General features: G+C 40.5%; 1 pseudogene; it reads right to left on the bottom strand.

Moving 5' to 3' along the window:
* Positions 1 to 4,250: 4,250 nt before the first annotated feature.
* Positions 4,251 to 23,266, bottom strand: part of LOC128069540 (uncharacterized) — a 74,017-nt pseudogene continuing 55,001 nt past the window's right edge.

Raw genomic sequence — 23,266 nt, 5'->3', positions numbered from 1 at the left:
CAATGCATGAAAGTGAAGAGTGAAAGTGAAGTCACTCAGTCGTGTCCGACTCTTAGCGATCCCATGGACTGCAGCCTACCAGGCTCCTCCGTCAGTGGGATTTGCCAGGCAAGAGTACTGGAGTGGGGTGCCATTGGACTATCCTGACCAAGACCCATATGGTTTGACAGACCTGTCCCCATCATCAGGTCTGAAATTGATAATAATAATGTAAACAACAGCAACAATATTTCTGCCAGCTACTGCATCAAGCATTTGTCACTTATTAACTTCTTGACTCCTCCCAGAAATTCTATGTAGAAGGCATATTATTATCCCAATTTTTTGAATAAGGAAACTAAGACATAAGATAGTCCTCAGGAGACTATAAGAGAACTGAATCATCTTGATTCTATAAACATCAAGCATCCTCTATGTGCTAAACTCTGTGGGACCTGGGAATACACAGCATCATGAGAATACAAAATCTGTCATGTGGGAGAGAAGAAAAGTAAACAGTCAGACAGGAAGTCACCAATTATATATACATTTATATGCTGCTGCTGCTTAGTCACTCCAGTCATGTCTGACTCTGTGCGACACTATGGACTGCAGCCTGCCAGGCTCCTCTATCCATGGGATTCTCCAAGCAAGAATACTGGAGTGAGTTGCCATGCCCTCCTTCAGGGGAATATTCTCAACCAATGGATCAAACCCAGGTCTCCTGCATTACAGGCAGATTCTTTACTGCTGAGCCACCAGGGAATCCCCATACATTTATATATACAGTGCCTATTATATATCAGGAATTATGCTAAGCCCTGAATTTAGATGATAAACAAAGCAGATAGAGTGTTACAGCAGAGTGGCAAGTGCCATGGCAGAGGTAAGCGTAGGGGTTATGGAATCTCAGCCTGGGGAATGGCAGGGGCAGCCATATAAGAATTCCTGGAGAAGTTGATCCTTTGGGCAATTTCTGACCCTCAGATATTTAAAAGAAATCAGCCTAGTCTCCTCTTTCCCAACAGAACAGCCAGGTCCCCTACTCTCCATCTCTCTAGCCCCAGAAGGTTAACAGTTAACTTTTTTTTAGGTTACACCAAGTTTGAGGGACTTTCTAACCACAGGCAGGTCAGAGCATTCAGTCCCAGAAGCCTCCCTCTCAATTATCCTCTCCCTGGCAATAGGTACAATCTGTCTATCTGGTTTGCCTTAAAAACATCCTGCAAGATGATTAAATAAAAAGGAAAGATTGGCATCTCACTGCAGTGCCTGGCTCATTGTCTCCATGGGGAGTACCTTCAGACAGCTCTTACCCGGAAGTTTTGTCTACAGCATTTTTTTCTATCCTTTCATTATATTCATATTTATTACAAGGGCATAAGCAGCGTCTGAGAGTCTGTCTGCTCAGCACAGCAATGAAATTTTTCTTAACATTCAGGACAATTTTTTTTTTTTAATCCAGTGCTCTAACCGTTAGCAAGAATGGATATATATCTAAGTATATACACATGGGTATGTGGGGAAGAGGAGCTTTTGTCTATGACTATATACAGAATACTGTGTATGTTTGTAAGCATTTCTTTGTATGTGTGTGTGTGTGCGTGAAGTTGGGCTGATTTACATGTCTGGAAGACTTCTTGCAAATTTCCTGAAGAGCTGAGTTCCATAAAATTGTCTTTCCTATAACTTGGTGGAGAAAGAGGTCATGAGTAAATGTTGCTAGTTTAGATGATTGTGTTCATGGAAATTATTTTCCAATAAGTACAGTAATTATTATTATTACCCCTAATATAATTGAACTTAGTTCTATAACAAATTCTTTACATGGGTTAGCTCATTTCATTCTCAGAACAGTCCCATAAGAGGGGCATTATTTCCTCATCATTTTATAGATGAGAAAATTGAGGGTTAAAGAGGTTAAATAATCTGTTCAAGGTTGTACAGTTCATAAGTGATAGAAAGAAGATTCCAATGCAGAATTCTTAAGTCTAGGATCCCAGCCATAACTGTTACCCTCTAGATTAAATTTTCTAGATTTAAATTAAATCTTCTAAAGCCTAGCCAAACCATTCAATGTTGAATGTATGTGAAAGTTTCTCAGTCGTGTCCAATTCTTTGTGACCCCATGGACTGTAGTTCGCCAGGCTCCTCCGTCCATGGGATTTTCCAGGCAAGAATAGTAGAGTGGATTGCCATTTCCTTCTCAAGGGAATCTTCCCAACCCAGAGATCGAACCTGGGTCTCCTGCATGGCAGGCAGATTCTTTACCATCTGAGCCACCGGGAGTCCCTTGAGTGCACCTAGAGCATCTTATTGAAGATGCTGAAGACCAGAATGTGGAGTTTAGAATTAGTATGGAAAGCATTGGGAGCCACTGACTTTTTTGATCAGGGGAATGTGTTGAGAGAGGGGCTTTGGAAAGACGGAGTTCTAAAAAGAGGAGGCAACACTCTTGGACCAATTATCTATGTGTTTACTACCCTGGTTTGTGTGATCCAATCAAGAAAACAAGAAGCAAATTGGGCTTTATTGGGATGAATTACCTTCCTTGAGTTCATTGTAATCAGTCTTGCAGAGGTGCTGATATGGGAAGAGAACACAGGATTTTGACTTTAAGGAAAAATCCTAGATGATCTTACTGCAGTTTTCTGGAGGCTGACTGCTAAATCACTTGTCCTTTAAAAGCTTCCAGGGGTTCTTAATTTATTTCCATGCTTGATTTAATTTTGGGGGGTATTATCCTAGTTCTGTTTATTAGATGTGCAAGCTACTTAACTTCTCTGAGTTTCTGAAAGCTAGTTTGTTGTCCCTTTTCAGTTCTCTACTCCTAATACTGCCACACACACAAAATTCAAGACTAAATAACATCAAAGGAAGTATGAAGGAGTAGAGTGTAGGCTATTTTTTTTAATTTTTATTTTTAATTTATTTTACTTTACAATACTGTATTGGTTTTGCCATACATTGACATGAATCCACCACGGGTGTACATGTGATCCCAAACATGAACCCCCCTCCCACCTCCCTCCCCACAACTTCTGGACAACAAAGGAAAATATAAGCAAGGTGAAAAGACAGCCTTCTGAATGGGAGAAAATAATAGCAAATGAAGCAACTGACAAACAACTAATCTCAAAAATATACAAGCAACTTATGCAACTCAGTTCCAGAAAAAAAAAAACGACCCAATCAAAAAATGGGCCAAAGAACTAAATAGATATTTCTCCAAAGAAGACATACGGATGGCTAACAAACACATGAAAAGATGCTCAACATCATTCATTATTAGAGAAAGGCTATTTTTTTTTATAACAAGCAATTCCATATCATTGTAACAAGTGACTAACACAAATACGTATAACTAAAAAGTTAATTATTTCCTTCAAGTCTCTTGCTATCCAATTTTCAGGAGATAACTGATATTATCAATTTGGCATAATTCCTTCCACAGCTTTTTCCATACTTTTACTAATTTGTTTAAACAAATATACACACATGCACAGCTGTTTCTTTCCCTAGACAAAATGATTCATATCATGCATATGTTTTTACAAACATCATCTAATTTCACCCTCAGATGGATAAAAGCAACTTTCTTTGTTCTTTGAATAGTTAAAAGATCATGGACTTTAGTTCAATAACCACTGGATTAGAAAAAAAAATAGACTTAATGGCATGAAAATAAAAATCTTGTGGGTTGAAAAGAATTAACTCAAATAAGGACACTAATCCTTTATTTGTTATATCAGTTGCTAATATTTCCCCAGTTTATTATTTGTTTTTTGACTTTGATTTTTCTGTCTTTTGTCAGAGGGAATATTTGCATAATCTTGGAAAGAAAGAGACTTTCTTAAGAAGGTGTTCAAACAAGACAGAAAACTCAGATGCTATGAGGAAAAAGAAAGGCATGTTTGATTATACTGAAGAAGAAATGTTAAGGCTTTTAAAGTTTCTCTCTCCAAGCATATGGAAGGCTTAGGTGTGGGAGCATGTTGAAGAAAGGTAGAATTCAGACGAAGAAACAGAAGTATTAGATTAGCATTTAAGTATCAATAGCTATAGGGAAAGCAGTTTGACCTGTATTTTGAGAGTGTACCCAGAACTAGCAAGTAATAGAAGAATGCCTGTGTGTGGAACAGTAGTGATAAGGATTGACTCATTGTGTAAATGAGAGTAAAGAGCTGGAAGAAAAACTTTCCTCAGATAAACACAACTCTTTGCCTAATAAACTGAAATGCTGACATTGATGGGTCAGTGGTGGGGGTAATTTAGACAATCAGATGGTCTTGAGGCCATGAGGCTTCCAGCAAGATAGCCTCTAAGTGTCTCGGAAGGTTTCCTCTGACTGTGGTCAGAAGTTTTACAATCTTAAGAACTTCATGGAATCCATCAAAGCTTTCCATATTCACTCCCCATTTCAGACTCCAGAACCAGATGTTCTTGATACAGGTCATTTTAATGATCACTTTAGCAGTAGAATGAGCAAAAGCTTTTGGACACTTAGAATTGTGTAGTGTGTACCTGGCTCTTACTAGCTGTGTGACTTTGGCCAGGTTATTTTCCCTCTCTGAATTTGAGTTTCTTTTTTTGAAAAAAAAAAAAAAAAGTTTAATACTGACTTTAAAAGCTCTTCAAGGAAGTCAGAGGACTGATGCATATTAAAGGACTTCAGAGAATGTAAAGGCCAATAAAAATGTCAGTGATTACTATGATGTCAGCTTAGGTGATAAATAACCTGAAGTAAAAAAGGCATATTGAGTAGAGTAGTAGCTTTCCCTTACTCTTGGCATCTGCAGGCCATTTGTGGTTGGATGGGCTCAGAGAAGGTACTGAAGCTTTCAGTGCCTACCTGCTACTAGCATCACCATTGTCCTTCATCCATGCAACTCATGGGGTGAATGACACAGTTTGTTAAGACATCAGTGAGATGATGTCTAGTATTATCAGACAGTTTTTAATTCAGGCCAAAAAAAGCAGAAAATATGTCATATTATCATCACAAATGCTAAAAAGGAGACAAATTTCTGGAACTCTAGGAAGTACAGAGATATACATCAAAAAGGTCTGAGCTCTCAGGGACAAATTGACCAGCCCATATGGTACAAGAGCACATAAATACACAGTCTCAGATATAGCTGAGATTATGGGAGTAAGTGGCCTGAATGAGGGTACAACAAAGAGATTATATTTTAGCTCTTACCTCTGTAAGGACTCTGGAACTAGAATTCCTTGGTAGAAATCCTGGCTCTGTTGTTTGCTATCTATGAGGTGCTAGACGAGTTAATTAATCTCTGTGTGCCTCAGTAATAGTACTTATCTTACACTATTCTTTTGAGTATTAAATGAATTAATATCTATAAAGTGCTTAGAATAGTGGCTAGTTCATAGTGCTACATAAATACTATTTTAAAATATTAATAAAAAATAGATGCTTTCATTATTAGGGCATTAAGGTTTTTTTTTTTCTCTTTATCTGGCACCTATGTATCTCTCCATCCTCATTTCTTACTGTTTCCTCTTAAAGTTGAATTCTCCAAGAATGAAATAGGTACAGCAGTGTCCAATCATACCAGGTGATTATACATCTCTTTGCTTTTGCCTTCCTCTGGAATACTCTTCCTATTATGTTCATTAAGAAAATTCCTCTTCTCTTTTCAAAAGCCAACTCAAGCACCCCCTCCTCCAGAAAGCCTTTCCTAATTATCACCACCTTGTTTTCTCATCTTCTTGATCTAGATATTCACTTATTTTCATAGTTTCTTTGTCATTCACTCCATGAGTTGTGTGGATGAAGTACAGTGGTGATGTTAATAGCAGGTAGGCTCTGAAAGCTTCAGTACCTTCTCTAAACCCATCCAACCACAAATGGTCTGCAGATGGCAAGAGTAGGGGAAAGCTACTAGTCTACTCAATATGACTTTTTTACTTTAGGTTGTTTATCACCTAAGCTGACATCGTAGTAATCACCTACATTTTTATTGGCCTTTACATTCCCTGAAGCCCTTTCATATACATCAGTAACCTGACTTCCTTGAAACTCATACACAATTCTATAATGATGGCTCACATTTTGTACTTCAATTATTTGTTTATGGGACTATATGCTGTGGTTAGACCATGATATCTTAAATGGTGACCATAATCACCATAACTTCACTGTCTCCCCCTCCACTCAAGCCTTGAACCTATAGTATGTTACACAGTAGAATCTCCAACAATGTTGGTTGACAAGACTTAGATGCAACACATTGTAAATAACTACTGATCTTGTGTCATTCTTGCAATGACCTGGTATAATAGACATTATTATTAGCCCTATTTTATGGATGAGGAACTTGAGGTTGAGAGAAATTAAGAGTACATCAAGGTCTCCACCAGCTAATGAGTAACAGAGCTGGAAGTTAGTGCCAGGCCTTTTTTTTTTTTTTTTTTTTCCCAAACACAATGCTCTTTCCACAGCAATGCTTTTGTTATCTGCCTGATTTTATTACTAGTAATAATGGCTAGCATTTATCAATTACTTGCTTTATTTAAAACACTAGGCTAAACCCATACCACAAATTATATCATTTAATCTTCTCAACAATGCTGCAAGCTTATCCCATTATGATACTCCTTAACAAATGAGGAAACTGAGACATAGAGAGGTGAAGTAATTTGCTGGAATTCATAAAGAATTTGAATCCAGTGTAAATTTATAGAAAGAATTTTTATCTGTAATCCTCTAGTAATTCTCAGTTGAGACTTAGAGAAAAGTCGCTTCCTCAAAATTCTACTAGGAGTGAATGGATTTTTGAACCCAGATCCTGGTACCTCTGAAGATCTTCTCTTTCCATCACAACATGTGGCCGCATTAGCAGCCCAACAGGGAAAAACTCTCTGAGGGGGATATTTCTGGGTAGTTGGGAGTTCAGTTACTCAACTTGAGATGTGAGAATCATGACTCCTTATGATATAGAATTTTGAAGTAATATAAGAGAGGAGAATTAGACTGAAGTACATGGCCTGTCTTCTGTCCTCACAGATTTGTGATGAGTATATTACCAACACTGATGAGAAGAGGAGACAGATATAATGTGAAATGGGGCTGGAGAAAAAATAAATTATTGAAATGAGGCCCCAGTCAAGCAAACTTTCAGCAAGGCTATGTTTTCATCTTCTTCTTACCCAGTGATAATATCCCTAGGCAAGTTTAACAAGAAAGGACAAAGGAGGCCATTATTTTTATTTTATTTATTTGCTGCAGTCATTGAAAGTGTCCATCTTTGCATTGGCAGTTATAAATAAAGTATATCATCTGATCTCCAGATTTATGAGCAAGGATGCACCAGTCAGAATTGTCCTTGGGTATCTAAGAATAATGCATAAACACAATAAAGGATCAAGGCAAAGAGCAGAATTTAGGAGCTTCCAGGTTAGGAAAGAGCTTACTAAATAGGCAAAGGGACCCATTTGATAAAAGTGTGTAATAGAGTGAATACACCAGAGCCAGCCAAGCTCGGTGATTCAAGGCATCACACAATCATTAAAAATGCTGCCATGATCCTAGGTCTGCAGACTTCCTTTTGACAAATTGACCTAGCTCACTGAGAGATAGGGGAATAGGTGGAAATAATCATGCTTTAGAGCATTACAATCTGGGCTTACCTTAGCAGGCTAGAGAGATGCATGCTTCTTGGCCTGAGAGCATGAACCATGCAGGAAAGATCTCTAGGGTGCCCAATTTACAAATATGTTAATTTTGAGTATGACTTTGCTAGTGTATGAGATGAGTGCAATTGTGCAGTATTCGAACGTTCTTTGGCATTGCCTTTCTTTGGGGTTGGAATGAAAACTGACGTTTTCCAGTCCTGTGGCCACTGCTGAGTTTTCCAAATTTCCTGGCATTTTGAATGCAGCACTTTTAGGATTTGAAATAGCTCAGCTGGAATTCCATTACCTCCACTAGTTTTGTTTGTAGTGATGTTTCCTAAGACCCACTTGACTTTGCATTCCAGGATATCTGGCTCTAGGTGAGTGATCACACCACTGTGGTTATGTGGGTCATGAAGATCCTTTTTGTATAGGTCTTCTGTGTATTCTTGGCACCTCGTCTTAATCTCTTCTGCTTCTGTTAGGTCCATACCATTTCTGTCATTTATTCTGCCCATCTTTGCATCAGTTCAGTTCAGTTCAGTCACCCAGTCGTGTCTAACTCTTTGCGACCCCATGAATTGCAGCACGCCAGGCCTCCCTGTCCATCACCATCTCCCGGAGTCCACTCAAACTCAAGTCCATAGAGTCGGTGATGCCATCCAGCTATCTCATCCTGTTGTCCCCTTCTCCTCCTGCCCCCAATCCCTCCCAGCATCAGAGTCTTTTCCAATGAGTCAACTCTTCACATGAGGTGGCCAAAGTACTGGAGTTTCAGCTTTAGCATCCTTCCTTCCAAAGAACACCCAGGGCTGATCTCCTTCAGAATGGACTGGTTGGATCTCCTTGCAGTCCAAGGGACTCTCAAGAGTCTTCTCCAACACCACAGTTCAGAAGCATCAATTCTTCGGCGCTCAGCTTTCATCACAGTCCAAATCTCACATCCATACATGACCACTGGAAAAACCATAGCCTTGACTAGACAGACCTTTGTAGGCAATGTAATGTCTCTGCTTTTCAATATGCTATCTAGGTTGGTCATAACTTTGCTTCCAAGGAGTAAGTGTCTTTTAATTTCATGGCTGCAATCACCATCTGCAGTGATTTTGGAGCCCAAAAAATAAAGTCTGACACTGTTTCCACTGTTTTTCCATCTATTTCCCATCATCTTTGCCTGAAACATTCTAATTTTCTTGAAGAGATCTCTAGTCTTTCCCATTCTATTCTTTCCCTCTATTTCTTTGCATTGATCACTGAGGAGGGCTTTCTTATCTCTTCTTGCTATTCTTTGGAACTCTGCATTCAAATGGATATATCTCTCCTTTTCTCCTTTGCCTTTAGTTTCTCTTCTTTCTTTTTTTTTTTTTAATGAATTTATTTATTTTCAATGGAGCCTAATTACTTTACAATTTTGTGTTTTTTTTTTTTTTGCCATACATTGACATGAATCAGTCACGGGTTTACATGTGTCCCCCCATCCCTAACTGTCCTCTCACACCCTTCCCATCCCATCCCTCTGGGTTCTCAGTTATTTGTAAGTCCTCCTCAGATAACGATTTTGTCTTTTATGAATTTCCTTTTCTTGGGGAGGGTTTTGCTCACTGCCTACTGTGCAATGTCATGAACTTCTGTCCATAGTTCTTCAGGCTCTATGACAGCATATTAAACCTAGACACCTTATTAAAAAGCAGAGACATTACTTTTCCAACAAAGGTCCATCTAGTCAAAGCTATGGTTTTCCCAGTAGTCATGTATGGATGTGAGAGTTGGACTATAAAGAAAGCTGAGTGCCAAAGAATTGATGCTTTTGAACTGTGGTGTTGGAGAAGACTCCTGAGAGTCCCTTGGACTGCAAGGAAATCCAACCAGTCCATTCTAAAGGAGATCAGCCCTGCGTGTTCTTTGGAGGGAATGATGCTAAAGCTGAAACTCCAGTACTTTGTCCACCTGATGTGAAGAACTGACCCACTGAAAAATACCCTGATGTTGGGAAAGATTGAAGGCAGGAGAAGGGGATGACAGAGGATGAGGTGGTTGGATGGCATTACTGACTCAATGGACGAGAATTTGTGCAAGCTCTAGGAGTTGGTGATGGACTTGTAAGTCTGGTGTGCTGCAGTCCATGGGGTGGCAAAAAGTTGGACATGACTGAGCTATTGAACTGAACCTGGTGCTATGGAAGAACTCATACTAGAAACTAGGACCTTGACTTCAATTCCAGTGTTCCCACCACTTCATCTTAGTTAATTATCTTTATTCTTCATGCCTTAGTGAGGGAAGAGAGGATCTAGATATTTAACCAGGCAGTGAATAGAGAACTGCAGCTGGCTGTTATCACCTGTGTTTCCAAGTAGACCAGAGATTCAGGAATAGCAATGGATTTATGATCAAAAGCCCTAGGGTTCACTCACACCTAAGCCATTACCTCAGTTATCTTGGGCAAGTCCTTTTACTTACTGAAACTTAGTTTTTCCATCTAAAAATGAGAAGAATGAAGCATGTCTACGGAGTTCATAACCTCATAGAAACAGGGGGTGTGCAGACTGTCTGAGGTATGGGAAAACTCTGGAAAGATGCTGGGACTGTAAAGATAGATACCTCCAAACATTCATTAGCCACATAAGGCTTTTGGTTTTGTCTTTTAAGTGGCTTTCATTTTGTGTTCACAAACATTATTTGAACATTTACTTTGTATACATTGCCATGCAAGGTTCTATGAGAGGTGGAGATATGGGCCTTGGCCAGCAATAACAAAAGGAAAATGAATGATGACTAAAGCCCTGAACTTGTGGCAAGTGGGACTCTTGTCTCCAAGACAGCCTTTGAATAGCCCTCACCTGTATCACCATTTAAGTCCTCCTGTTAGTGCTGCTTCTTTTACTGATCCCTTTCCTACACTATCTACCCCATATATGGTCAAAATGTGCATTGATTCCAAATTCTTCTGCTTGGCATTACTGGGTCTCCCCATCCTGGGTAACTTCTCTCTCCTTGCTCCCCAGTATGAACCACCCTTGATCCTCAGGCCTGGTTCCTTACAGAGCCCACTCTCTCCATGACCTCTCCTATTCCCAATACTATCTTTACTGCAATCTCTGCCTCTCTACTTGTCTCTCATGTATTTGCCTATACCCAGCCCACTTTATCATCTTTCAGATGCCAGTATAATTTCACTTCTTCCTTAGGATATATCTCCTCTGAGTTCACAAAATCAGAACCAAGTTGAACTATTAAAGGCTCAGGTGATTCCAGGCTGTTTGTTCTGCCTTCTTAATTTGAGTTTCAGTTCCTTGAAGGCAGGAATCAACCCTCCTTCATGCATGATGGCTGTTTTTTCTTTTTTTCCTTGCCTCAAAGCTGAAGGTATGCAGTCTGATTCTAGTTGAAGTACAACTCAAAGAAATGTCCTTTGTTTGCCAACATATTGACATTTATGGACTATTGAAATAATTTCAGCAGTTCATGATATGGATTTTCAACCTGCTTTTAACACTATAACTTTTAAACACAAATAAAAGTCAACAGGGGAACTCAATATAGAAAACAGATCAAAGTGGAGCTGTTCTAGTTGAAGTGGGGAAGCCATCTCTTCTATGTAATTCCTAGGATGCCTCCATAGAATGTTTTAGAGTTCATGAGGTACAACTTTGAAATAATTGTTTCAAAAGGCAAATGGGCCAGGAAAAGTTAAAATTAAGATACATGGTTGGTAGATGACTTAACTGATGAATGTCATAATTCAGACTCAGGGGACCTGAGGGGTGCCATGGGGACATGGCTTATATAACCCATTCAAAATTTGCCTTAGGGGGTAAGAACTATAGTAATCACCTACACAGAGAAATGGAGAAAGCTCCAAAAGGCCTTGGTGAGGCCATAGAAATGGGAACAGGCAGCTAACTAAAGCCTAGATGACTGATGAGGGGCCTCTCTTCCCTAGGGAAGGCCAGGACCCCAGGTCCTGCCTTCAGCAGTTCCTGTACTATTCAGTCTAAGCCTCTCCATTGCCAAGGGTAACAAACCCCATGTCTGAGACCCTGCCTCTCCATTTCCCACATTTGGAACAATGTCCAATAGTCATCTTACTGTGTTTTCCTTTGTGTCTGGCACCAAAAGAGTTCCAAAGAGTCAGACATTTTTCCTGAGGGAATTCAGTCTTTTTTAAGAAAATATAAATGCGTATTTAAACGCTCATGTAAGACATCACTTTAGCCATTTCAGGAACAAGCCCTGCCATCTACTTAGATATAAGGATACTCTGGATGATATTTTTTTCTGAAAGGTTCACAGCTTGTCACACATCCCATATCCAACCACCCAAATCTGAAACACCTTTGCAATGACCTGTGGGTTATAAACTATGTTCTCTGCCATTGGGGTTTCACAGAAGAGTCTCAGGATGCAGTAATGCTATAAGCCTAGTTCCATGTTTGTTTAGTTTAAACAATAAAAAAAAAAAAACTAATTAGCACTGTTCTAAGTGCTTTTCCTATATTAACTCACTAAATTCTCACAAAAAACATGAGATAAGCGATATTGTCTGCTCATTTTTCTTTGAAATTGAGGCGCAGAGAAGTTAAGTAACTTGTCCATAGTGAAACAGCTAGATAGTCACAGGGCTAGGATTTAAACCTAGGAAACCTCAATTCAGAGCCCAAGTTAAATTATCCATACATTGTATGCTCAGGTCAGCTTCTTGAAGAAGAAACTGCATTCTTGAGAAGCAAAGCAGCCTGTCCATATCAGTGAGGTGTTTCTTCACGCACCAAGAAACAGTCTTTAATCACTCCTTGGCTCACTTCTGCCTTCTAGGCAGGACCAGATAGAAGAAAATACAATTGTCCAGGTTGCCGGTAATTTGGATTCAAGTTATTTCTTTGTCTTTAAATCTCTTTGTGATCCTTGGGAGAAAGAGTCTTCCTCTCTTTGAATATCAGTTTCACTGACTGCAATATGATGATTTAGAATTTCTCTCATACTTTTTCCAGTCCGAGTCAAAGTGCAATTTTTTTGTAGATTTACTATACCTTAAAAAGTTCATCTGCATTTTTTGCATTCCACTCCATAATGAATATGTATTTATTTTAATGTAACTCTTCCAAATCTTCTAGCAAAGTCAGTTCTCCAGGAGAGAGTGGCCCTATAGTTCATGTATCTCCACTGCATTTGGGAGGACATTTGTGGTACATGCATTCTGGTTTCAGAGCCAGTGATCTAAAAGATGTCTCCAAAGGCTTTCTTTGTTCTGACATTTTACAACATTAAAACATGTTTAACCCTATTGTGCTAAGTAAAGGAAAGTAAGGTAGAAGGGAAAATGGGCTGAGCCTATTCTATGAGCTCTCTCAGAATCTTTACTCATTTGAAAACAAAATGTGGCATCAAGGAAAAGTCAAGCAGTGGCTTAACAGAAAGTCAGTTCTTGCTCTACTACAAACAAATTGTGTGACCTTTAAATCAGATTGTAAGATTGTTTCATCTAGCCCCTTCATTAAGTGGATGAGGAAATTGAGGTACAGAGATGGGAAGATGTCTACCTAATGTTACACAAAAGTAAGTAGTGAAGTTTGGACTAGAATCATAGCACCCTGTTAAACTAGAACCATAGTACCCTGTTAAGAGAGCCATACCAGTCACATCAAGTTCCTAGTCCTGTGTCCTCATCTCTAGAATGGAAATAAAATAATTGCTCTATCCCTGAGTTATTATGCTGATCCGATGGGGCAGTGAATGTGAGAGGTCTTTGGACTGATCACTTCTTGCCATCAGAGAAGTTGAGGAGAGAGTACCAGAGTTCTGGAAACCTGAGGAGTGTGCTATCTGATGAGGAGTGGGTGCTTGAAGGGAAACCATACATGGAAAGCCTCAGAAAGGAGAGATGAGGATCTCTAAGAAAACCTCCCTCTTGCTACTGAATTGCTGGGGCTATTAGATTTGTTTAAAATTAAGTGAAAATCCTGTTTGTTCTATTCAAAAATATTATATAGTATTTACTTTATGGCAAGCACGGCTCTTAGTGCTTTACAAATATTAACTCATTTAATCCTTCTGAAAATATTATGAGGTAGGTTATATGATCATCCTTATTTTATAGATGAGGAAATGGAGGTGCAAAAACATAAAGTAATTTACTCAGGCTCACACAGCTAGTAAATAGCAGAGAACAAATCTGAACTCAGGCCATTTTCCTTGAGAGCCTGTGCTCCTAACTGTTGGAAACTATCTACTCAGGTAAAATTGGTTTATGTGCAGGATGGTGTTATGGAAAGGCACAGAGTTTAGTATTTTGTTGCTAAAAAGAAGTTAGTGATCTTGGATAAGTCATTTTCCTTTATGCACCTTCTTGTGTCTATGAAGAGATTTCCCTTTCTTTTGCTCATTTTTGGTAATCTACAAACCCAGAATTCCTTTCTCCATTCCAGAGACATTTTCTCAAGCAACAACTTTGGTTTTCTTCTCTCAGCTCCACTCCCAGTCCAACCTGACTTAGGGAATAATGCTCTCTCAGCATAAAGAGAATTCCACTGGAGCAGCTAATCTTTAACTTCTTAGAGCCTCTGGATGCCTCAGCAAGACTAGAACTCCAGGAAAGTTCATTTTGCTGTTCTTCATTTAGATTTAATAAGATAATTACTGTCCATTATTTAAATATTACTGGGTTATTAAAAACATTAACAATTTCTTGCCTTTCATCCTGCTTGTTTACTGTCTATTTGGGAACAGGGTGTCATTAAGCAAGTATTATGGAACAGATTTTTTCTTTGTGCTATAAATGTTAATGTTACTTTGAGAGGCAGCTCAGAACACTGCCACTATTTCCCAACATGACTCTGGACTCATCATTTAACCTTGATGACCCTGGGTAATCAGCCAGCCAGGAAGCAGCTCCCTTGATCACTTAAATACTTAAGTACTGGTGATCAAAAATTCAGCACTGTAGAGCTGAAACAGACCTCCCACATACACTGACTGCTAATCATTTCACCAATGAGGAAACAGGACAGAGAGAAGGGAATTGCCTGTGGGTCCACTGTGAGTGGCCAGTCCAGAAATATAAACTATTACACCGAAAATATAGTGAAGACAGGGACTGGGTCTAATTTGTTTGCCATAGTCTCCTCAATACCAATATAATGTCATGCCCAAAGATTGCAGTTGAAAAATATTGTGGATTTCCTGATTGACATAACCCAGGTGTTCTGACTTCCAGGTGAGACATCTTATCAGTAAACCACAATTTTAAGCAGTCTTGTAAATTAGCATAAACATAGAGGTCAGGGCCTGAAAGAAATCAAACTATGAATGTGACAATTTTTTTCAGCCAAAAAGTACAAAACTCTTCCAACTATCAGAATCTTCACAATCCTGATGTTACTCTTCAAGCTCTAGTCCCTTGTAGCACCAAATAGGTTATTGTTACCGACATATTGAGTGAAAGAAAGGCTTTGGGACTGAGAACCACAGAGGGAGGTGTGGCAGCTGAGGCAGTGAAGATAGTGTGGTACAGGCCACTTTGTGTTTCTGGTTTTGTCAGTTATCCATTTCTGCATAAGTAATATAAAAACAGCATATTAAAGAGTGTCCAGCTATTATTTTACTGTGGGTCATGGAGCCAGGCATGTCTTATCTGGGTGCACCTAGCTCAGGGTCTCTCACAGGCTACAGTCATAGGATCAGCTGGGGTTGCAGTTACCTTAAGGGTCAGGTGCAGGAAGATAAGTTTCTAAGCTTGCTTATCTGGCTATTGGAAGGATTTCGTTCCTTATGAGCAGTTGGACTGAGGGCTTCTGTTCCTTGCTAGCAGTTGAACAGAGGCCTCCATCAGTTCCTTGCCACAAAGACTTCTCCATAAAGCTGCTCCCAAAATAGGACCCAACTTCATCAGATAAAGCAAGTAAGGGAGAAAGAGAGGGATAGTAAGATGGTGTAGGAAAAGAGCAAATTAGCCAAGATGGCAGTTGTCAGGCTTTCTCACCTCTCGGCCTCTTGCTCTTGCCCCACGTTTTGTGAATACATGGTTATGTAGTAGTTGAGATCACTTATAGCACTGTACATATGCATCATGATGTACTCGGTCACAGGCCTCTTTTGTTCTGTAAACCTATATAAACTCCACCAGAAAAGCCCTTGTGGTTGCATTATGGCTATGTCTGTTGGATCAACGATGAGAGAATACAGCATGTCTACTGAACTGCTGCTGTGCCAGTCAGGAGAGAACAAACATATCTGCAGTTTCTGTGGCTCCTTAAGTTTTCTTCCAGCTTCCCTTCTCGTACCTTGCCTACTGTAGTTTCAGTGAACAGTGAGATAGAGCAAGACAGTTGGAAATTATGGTCTTCTGTAACCTGACCTCTGAAGTGACATTGCATCACTTTTGCCATGTTCTTAATTAGAAGTAAGTCACTAGCTTCAGTCTATACTCAAGGGGAGGGTATTACAGAAGGGCATAAATACCAGGAGGTAGGGACCATTACATGCCAATTTAGAAACTATCTACCACAGTGGTTTTTTCTAGCCCAAGCTTTGTACAAGATAAGCACACTATGAACCTAGGGGTAGAAAACAGCATTGATCAGAACATTGGAGAATTTGGCCATAGTCCTTGCTATACCACTTACTCCATAACTTTGATAACTTAGCCCACTTCTCTGAGTTGCACTACCCTCATGAGCAAAATAGAGATAAAATGCCTGCTTCACAGGTTATTTGTGGTAATGCAATGAGATTGTGGATTTCAAAGAGCTGGTAATTTAACAAGGGGGAGGATTATATGCACTTTTTTGCAGAAATGATTCATATCTTTTATCAGAGTCTCAAAAAGACACTTGACTCCTTCAAATGCAATAATTTATTGCACATTTAGCAAATTTTACTATTCAGTTGTTCAATGCTATTTATTGAGCACCAATCATGTACATGATACTGTCTTAAGCACTTAGGATGACACAGTGGAGAAATCAGTAATCCCTGGCAGTCAAACACTGGTGAGGATGACAGAAACAAGGACAATAAATAAAATATATGTTATACAGTAATAAGTGCTAATTTGGAGAAAAATAAAGGAGAACGTATAGAAAAGAAATATTGGGATGGTGGGTATAAACTTAGATAAGATGGTCAAGCAAAGTTTCCCACATAAAGTAAGATTTGAGGGCAGGCCAGAAGTAGGTACGAATGAGCCATATGTGGGAAAAGAAAATGGCAAGTCCAAAGATCATAGCGTATCTGAATTGCTCAAGGAACAGCAAATGAGCCAGAGTAGCTAGAAAAAGCAAGGTGAAGAGTAGTGGGAAATGAGCCAAGAGAGGTGGCAGAGGTTGGGGGTGATCATAAGGGGCCTTATAGACCATTGTAATGAGTTCTCAATGCCAATGTTGCTGTTACTCTTTAAACCACACCAGCCTTCCACCACCCACTTCTGATGCCTGCTTAAGCTGCCGGTTTTCTACCCCAGGGCCTTGATTCAGTTGTTACCCTCTTGAGTCAGTTAGAGCTGCTGTGGCTGCCCTGTTCTCCTGATCTATTTGTGAACCTTCTCTCCATCCTGATTCTCTCCGGAAACCCCTGCAAATAAAGGCTCATGCATTATGTATCACTGAAACCCTAACATCTATTCCATTGTTAGCAAAATCTATGGCTGAGAGGAGGTGTTTAGCTAAAATTTGTTGATGGAAACTATTTTGCTACCTCAAGGCTGGAAGTGCTCTAAAATAATATGCTATGTTACTCAGTGTAGGTTATCCTTTCCTGGCAAGAGGAGAAATCACAAATTCAGAAATTATTCCAACAGGAAGATCACCCAGCCCAACTCTGCTAATCTACTACCTATTAAGTTCCTATTAGGTGTCAGACATGGCAGTAAAGTATCTCATTCAGCTTTCACAATTACCTTTGGCATCTCTAGTGGCTCAGGGAGAAGGCAATGGCACCCCACTCCATTACTCTTGCCTGGAAAATCCCATGGACGGAGGAGCCTGGTAGGCTGCAGTCCATGGGGTCGCTAAGAGCTAGACATGACTGAGCAACTTCACTTTCACTTTTCACTTTCATGCATTGGAGAAGGAAATGGCAACCCACTCCAGTATTCTTGCCTAGAGAATCCCAGGGATGGGGGAGCCTGGTGGGCTGCTGTCTATGGGGTCGCACAAAGTCGGACATGACTGAAGCGACTTAGCAGCAACAGCAGCAGCAGCAGTAGCACAGTGGGAAAGAATCAGCCTGCAAATACAAGAGACATGGGTTTGATCCCTGGGTCAGGAAGATGCCCTGGAGAAGGAATGGCAACCCCCTCCAGTATTCTTGTCTGGGAAATCTCATGGACAGAGGAGCTTGACAGTCTACAGTCCATGGGGTCACAAAAGAGTCAGATACGACTTAGTGAATAAACAACAATGGCAACAAAATAACCTTTACAGATAGGAAAATCAAGACCCAGTGTGTAGAAAAGGATTTGCCTAGCATCCCACAGTGAATCAATAGTGAGGCAATAGGTGTTATTGACGCTATGGGCCCACAGTAGTAGAAATGGATTTCACTCACCTGCTACCCAGTATCAACTCCTATGCCCAAGAGAACACTTCAGTAAGATGGGTCCCAGATGTCGAAGAATGGAGCCTGAGGCCATTGCTTAGACTCAAGTAAAGCTTACGGTCTCAAAAAATAGAAGGCAGTCCCCTCTAGAGGTAGACATTCTTAGGATTGAATCCCAGCTCTGTTACTTATAGTCATGTGAATTTGAACAAATTGCTCCTACTCTCAATTTTACTCTCTGTGAGAGGATTATAGCACCTGCTTTGGGTAAGTGACATGGAACTGGTGATCAGTGTGTTGTGAATGAGATGAATGGGTATGAAATCATTTAACCCCATGTCTAGCACTCTGTTTAAATACTCAAGGAATGAGTTTTCTTACTCATCAGCCTTTGACTGGACCAGCTCCATTCCTGCTAGGGCTGACTGCCTTGGTATTTTATGATCATTCTCTACTTTTTGATCAGTCTTTCCAGCTTGCCCATAAGAACAGTCCAGTCCTGGTTTCACTCATCTAACTCCAGGCTTCCTCAAGGCTTAATATTACCTCCCCACACCAGGAACTTTTGACAGCTGGGCACACATGGTTGGACACATATACACAAAGCTCTGAAAAGAAATGAATCTGAACCAAAGCAGCTGATTGCTAAGGAATAGGTTTGGAGAGACTTTGGCCTTCTCCTCTGCTATAATCTCCATTAACCTTTATAAGACTCCCTAAATATTCATTGTGGTTGTGCTCAGTCATGTCCAACTCTTGGTGAACCCATGGATTGTAGCCCTCCAGGCTCCTCTTTCCATGGACTTTTCCAGGCAAGAATACTGGAGTGGGTTGCCATTCCCTTCTCCACCAAATACTCATAGACTGTGTATAACATCAATATACTTGGCCATACAAATGTCTCCCCCAATTTTCATTTATGTGAAGATTCTGCAACAACCACTCTCAGGGAGGAGTGAGTATGGCTCAAAACTTATTACCCATTTTCCCCTCCTTCACTACATCTAGAACCCTACTATTATCTGCTGACTATGGCATTGTCCCTGACAAGCAGTTTCTAAGTAAACTCAGTACTACCTGCAGAGGAACTCAGACAAGAAACTATGGGCTAGATCTGTAACACTCAGAGCAAGGGAGTATGCTCTGTATATAAAAGTATATGCAAAGCAGAGTGTATAAGGGCACCAGGAAGACTAAGGCCCCGCTCTCACCAGGACCAATATTTCTAGGGATCAAGGTAGGAACAAAGAGAGTTGGCATGGAGCCAATCTAGTATATTCCAAATCCAGGTGCCAGTTATGCCAGGAAAGAGGTACTGTTAGGCATGGAATTGTGGGAAACTAGCTCATCTTGCTTTGAGGTTGCAGAATTAGAATGGTGGTACAAAGCATTTAATGCCCAGTTTTCCAAGATAGAGAGACTGATCCTAAGAAAGAAATATATTCCTAAACCTCCTCCCCCTTTTGACACTTCATGCACCTTCTCACCCTCAAGTGTGGGCTCATTCCTGGAATTTATCACCTCACTAATTGGTCAGACTTCATCTGGGGGGCTGTATCAAGCTCTAAGTATGTATGCATGCGTGCAAGCTCTAGGCATCACGCTTTAATAGGAAGACAACAAAAGAGGGGCATGCACAGTGAAGATGGAGAGAGAGATCCCAAGGCTCATGAAGAGCAATTTAAAGAAATGGGATTGTTTGGCTGGAAGAAGAGAAGATTCATGTGGTATGATATTTTGGAAGATTTCTGAAGGGATTCTCATGGGGTAAAGAGCAATTCTGGCAAGCCCAAGCTGACAGGAAATACACCTATGGCTGGAACCCACAGGGAGCCAAATTTCAGTTGAATGAAATGAATAATTATCTATTTCTCAGAGCAGTCCCTGGAAAGAATGAACCATGTTTATAGGTGATGATCTTTCACTGTAACTGTTCAACTAGAGGATAATCAGTTCAGTTCAGTTAAGTCACTCAGTCGTGTTCGACTTTTTGTGACCCCATGGACTGCAGCACGCCAGGCCTCCCTGTCCAACATCAACTCCCAGGGCTTACTCAAACTCATGTCCACTGAGTCAGTGATGCCATCCAACCATCTCATCCTCTGTCATCCCCTTCTCCTCCCACCTTCAAACTTTCCCAGCATCATCGTCTTTTCCAGTGAGTCAGCTCTTTGCATCAGGTGGCGAAAGTATTGGAGTTTCAGCTTCAGCATCAGTCCTTCCAATGGCTATTCAGGACTGATTTCCTTTAGAATGGACTGGTTGGATCTCTTTGCTGACCAAGGGACTCTCAAGAGTCTTCTCCAACACCACAGTTCAAAAGCATCAATTGTTTGGCACTCAGCTTTCTTTATAATCCAACTCTCACATCCATACATGACTACTGGAAAAACCATAGCTTTGACTAGAGGACTTTTGACTAGTGGATAATACACACTTTTTCAAATATCCAACAATCCTGAAATTCTTAGGTTTCTGTGATCATAGAGCTACTCAAAGTTGAAGCCAGAGTTTGGAATGCATAAGTTCTGAAGTCTGCTGTTGCACTTTTGACCTCACAGCCTGTCTCTTGATCAGGGTGGGAACACAGTGAAGTCCCAAGCTCTGGGTAAAGTAGTGATACTGCCTAAGGAGGATTGTATCCCCATTCTCCCAAACCTCAGTCTCATTTCAGAAACTTCTACTACCATTATCTCCATCATGCTGTGAGTGCCTCTGGGCTCCTAGGAATACTCAAAAGAAAGAGTCATAGGAAGCTGAGTTCAGGGTATTTTTGAGACTCACTGATGACTTTCTCTTCAGCCTACTTGATTTCCTTTCAACAGTAACCATTTCAGAGTATGTGCTTCTGTGGACTGTGGTATAGTATTGGGAGGTACTAATTTCCCTGGTGTAAGCTGGCCTGCAGGCTAGCCAAGCATCTACACTTTCCTCAGGGAAGACGACTTGCCTCATGCTCACCAATAGCTTAAGAAGCTTCAGCTTTCCCTCATTTTATTCAACATTTAATTTTCTTGCTTTTGACAGGAAAGAAAAATAGGAGGAGGGGAATTAAAAGAGAAAACAACCAAGAAAGGGCTGAAGGGGAGGGTGTAGGGAGCACTAAAACCACTGCTATGTAACCAGCCAACAGCGATACTGCAAGTTTATGGGCTTTGGTTGCCATGGAGATGGTTACGTAACTCCAGCTGGTGGTGAAATTTCATACTGCTTGTGGTGGCGAACAATATTTCAGTCACTTAGGGCTACTTTTAAAGAGAACAAATAAAGTAGCTGAGGGGCCCTTTGTCTTGCAGTCTACAACCCGCACTGAGTTTCAGTCCCACACGCCAGTCATTTTCCAGGTTTTTGTGTGTAGAAAATGTTCCCAATTATTCTCTGAGTAGAGCTGGGTACTTACTACTCTCTTTGGCCCAAAATGGCTAGGAATGAGGCTTGAAGCAAAGAAAAAAAAAAAAAAGTAAAAGGTCCCCTTACTGGAGTGAAAGGTCTATGTGGAAAATTTCTGCTTGGAAAACTTGGGTTTTTGGAAAATCATGAATTGAGGGGAGGGCATTTATCACTAGGACAGTGTCCAGAAGGGCTAGGTATGTCCTCTGTATTTAAACTCTCTCTCTCTCTCTCTCTCTCTCTCTCTCTCTCTCTCTCACACACACACACACACACACACACTTGAACTCATATGTACAATGATATGAGGTCTCATTTGTCTTTCCAAACAGATTCAGATGAAAGCATGTATATTCACATTTACAATGCTCTACTGAAAAAATACACCATTAGATTGCACACACAATTTATTTACACACAAATACACATTTGTTTGAACATACACATTCATTTGGGGCTTCCCAGGTGGTGCTAGTGATAAAGAATCTTCCTGCCAATGCTGGACATACCAGTTCAATTCCTGGGTCAGGAAGATACCCTGGAGAAGGGCTAGGCTACCCACTCCAGTATTCTTGGGCTTCCCTGATGGCTCAGATGGTAAAGAAATCACCTGCAATGGGGGGAGATCTGGATTAGATCCCTGGGTTGGGAAGATCCCCTGGAGGAGTGAATGACAACCAGTATCCTTGCGTGGAGAATCTCCATGGACTGAGGATCCTGGTGGGCTACAGTCCATGGGGTCACAAAGGAGAGCAAAGCATCAGACACGACTGAGAAATTAAGCACAGCCCAGCACATTCCTATTGGACACATGAACTAAAGGACACAGAGAGAAAAGTGACCCATGTTCACGTTGCAATTAATATGTAGAGATTTGAACCTGGACCTTTTGATGACAAATTCAGTGCTATTGCCCCTGTGACTGTCTGCCACCACAGTAGAGTAGAGACATTTTGGGTGAAAACATTCTGCATGAGGAATTGAAACTGTAAACCTGTGTTTCTGAGAACTATCTGGGAAGTTGAGGTTATGCTTTAGGTGATGTCTCTGTCCCCTTTTGTATCTCACGTAGCAATGAGGTAAATAGAAGTAATTCCATTTACCCATATCAGAATATCCCACTCACTTGGTACCATTTGTGTCTCCTTAATCCTCCAGTCATCTCCTACCCTGCCTTGTTGGTCTGGCCAGTGAGCAATGCCAACCTCTGCTTTATGCATTCATCTTTCTTTATTATTTATAAGTGACAACAGCTTGACTGCATCATACACAGAGGATCAAGAGACCCAGAACCAGCTCTGAAGCTAGAATAATTCAGCAACACTGCTTATACTCCAGATAAATGAATAGGAAAATAGTATTTCAGGATCAATTTGGTTTTCAGGACAAAGCTTTCTAGACAGGTTCTGAAGCACTGGAGTTCTGGAGTCAAATTTCTCTGCCAGGATATTTCTGATTTCAAAAACTTCTGAGACTAGAAAGTTCTAGACTGGTTGCTGGAGCATGAAGTCTCTGAAGTCAGAGTATTGGGATCTGAAAGTATGTAAGAATGGAGATAATGAAAAAATAGAATAGACTTCATAACAGGGGAAACGTGGTGTGTTGAACTGCATTCATCAAATTTCTGGCTGGCTTCCTTTTGCCTCTCCCTTTCTACTCTTCACACTCCTCCAATCTGCTCTCTGATCCAGGATGCTGACTTGTATACTAACAAGTTTAAGTGCTCTCTCTG

The sequence above is a fragment of the Budorcas taxicolor genome, chromosome X, assembly GCF_023091745.1.
Source record: "Budorcas taxicolor isolate Tak-1 chromosome X, Takin1.1, whole genome shotgun sequence".
Taxonomy (NCBI): domain Eukaryota; kingdom Metazoa; phylum Chordata; class Mammalia; order Artiodactyla; family Bovidae; genus Budorcas; species Budorcas taxicolor.
The sequence above is the reverse complement of the archived record's forward strand: the minus strand, read 5'-3'. Positions and strand labels throughout refer to the sequence as shown.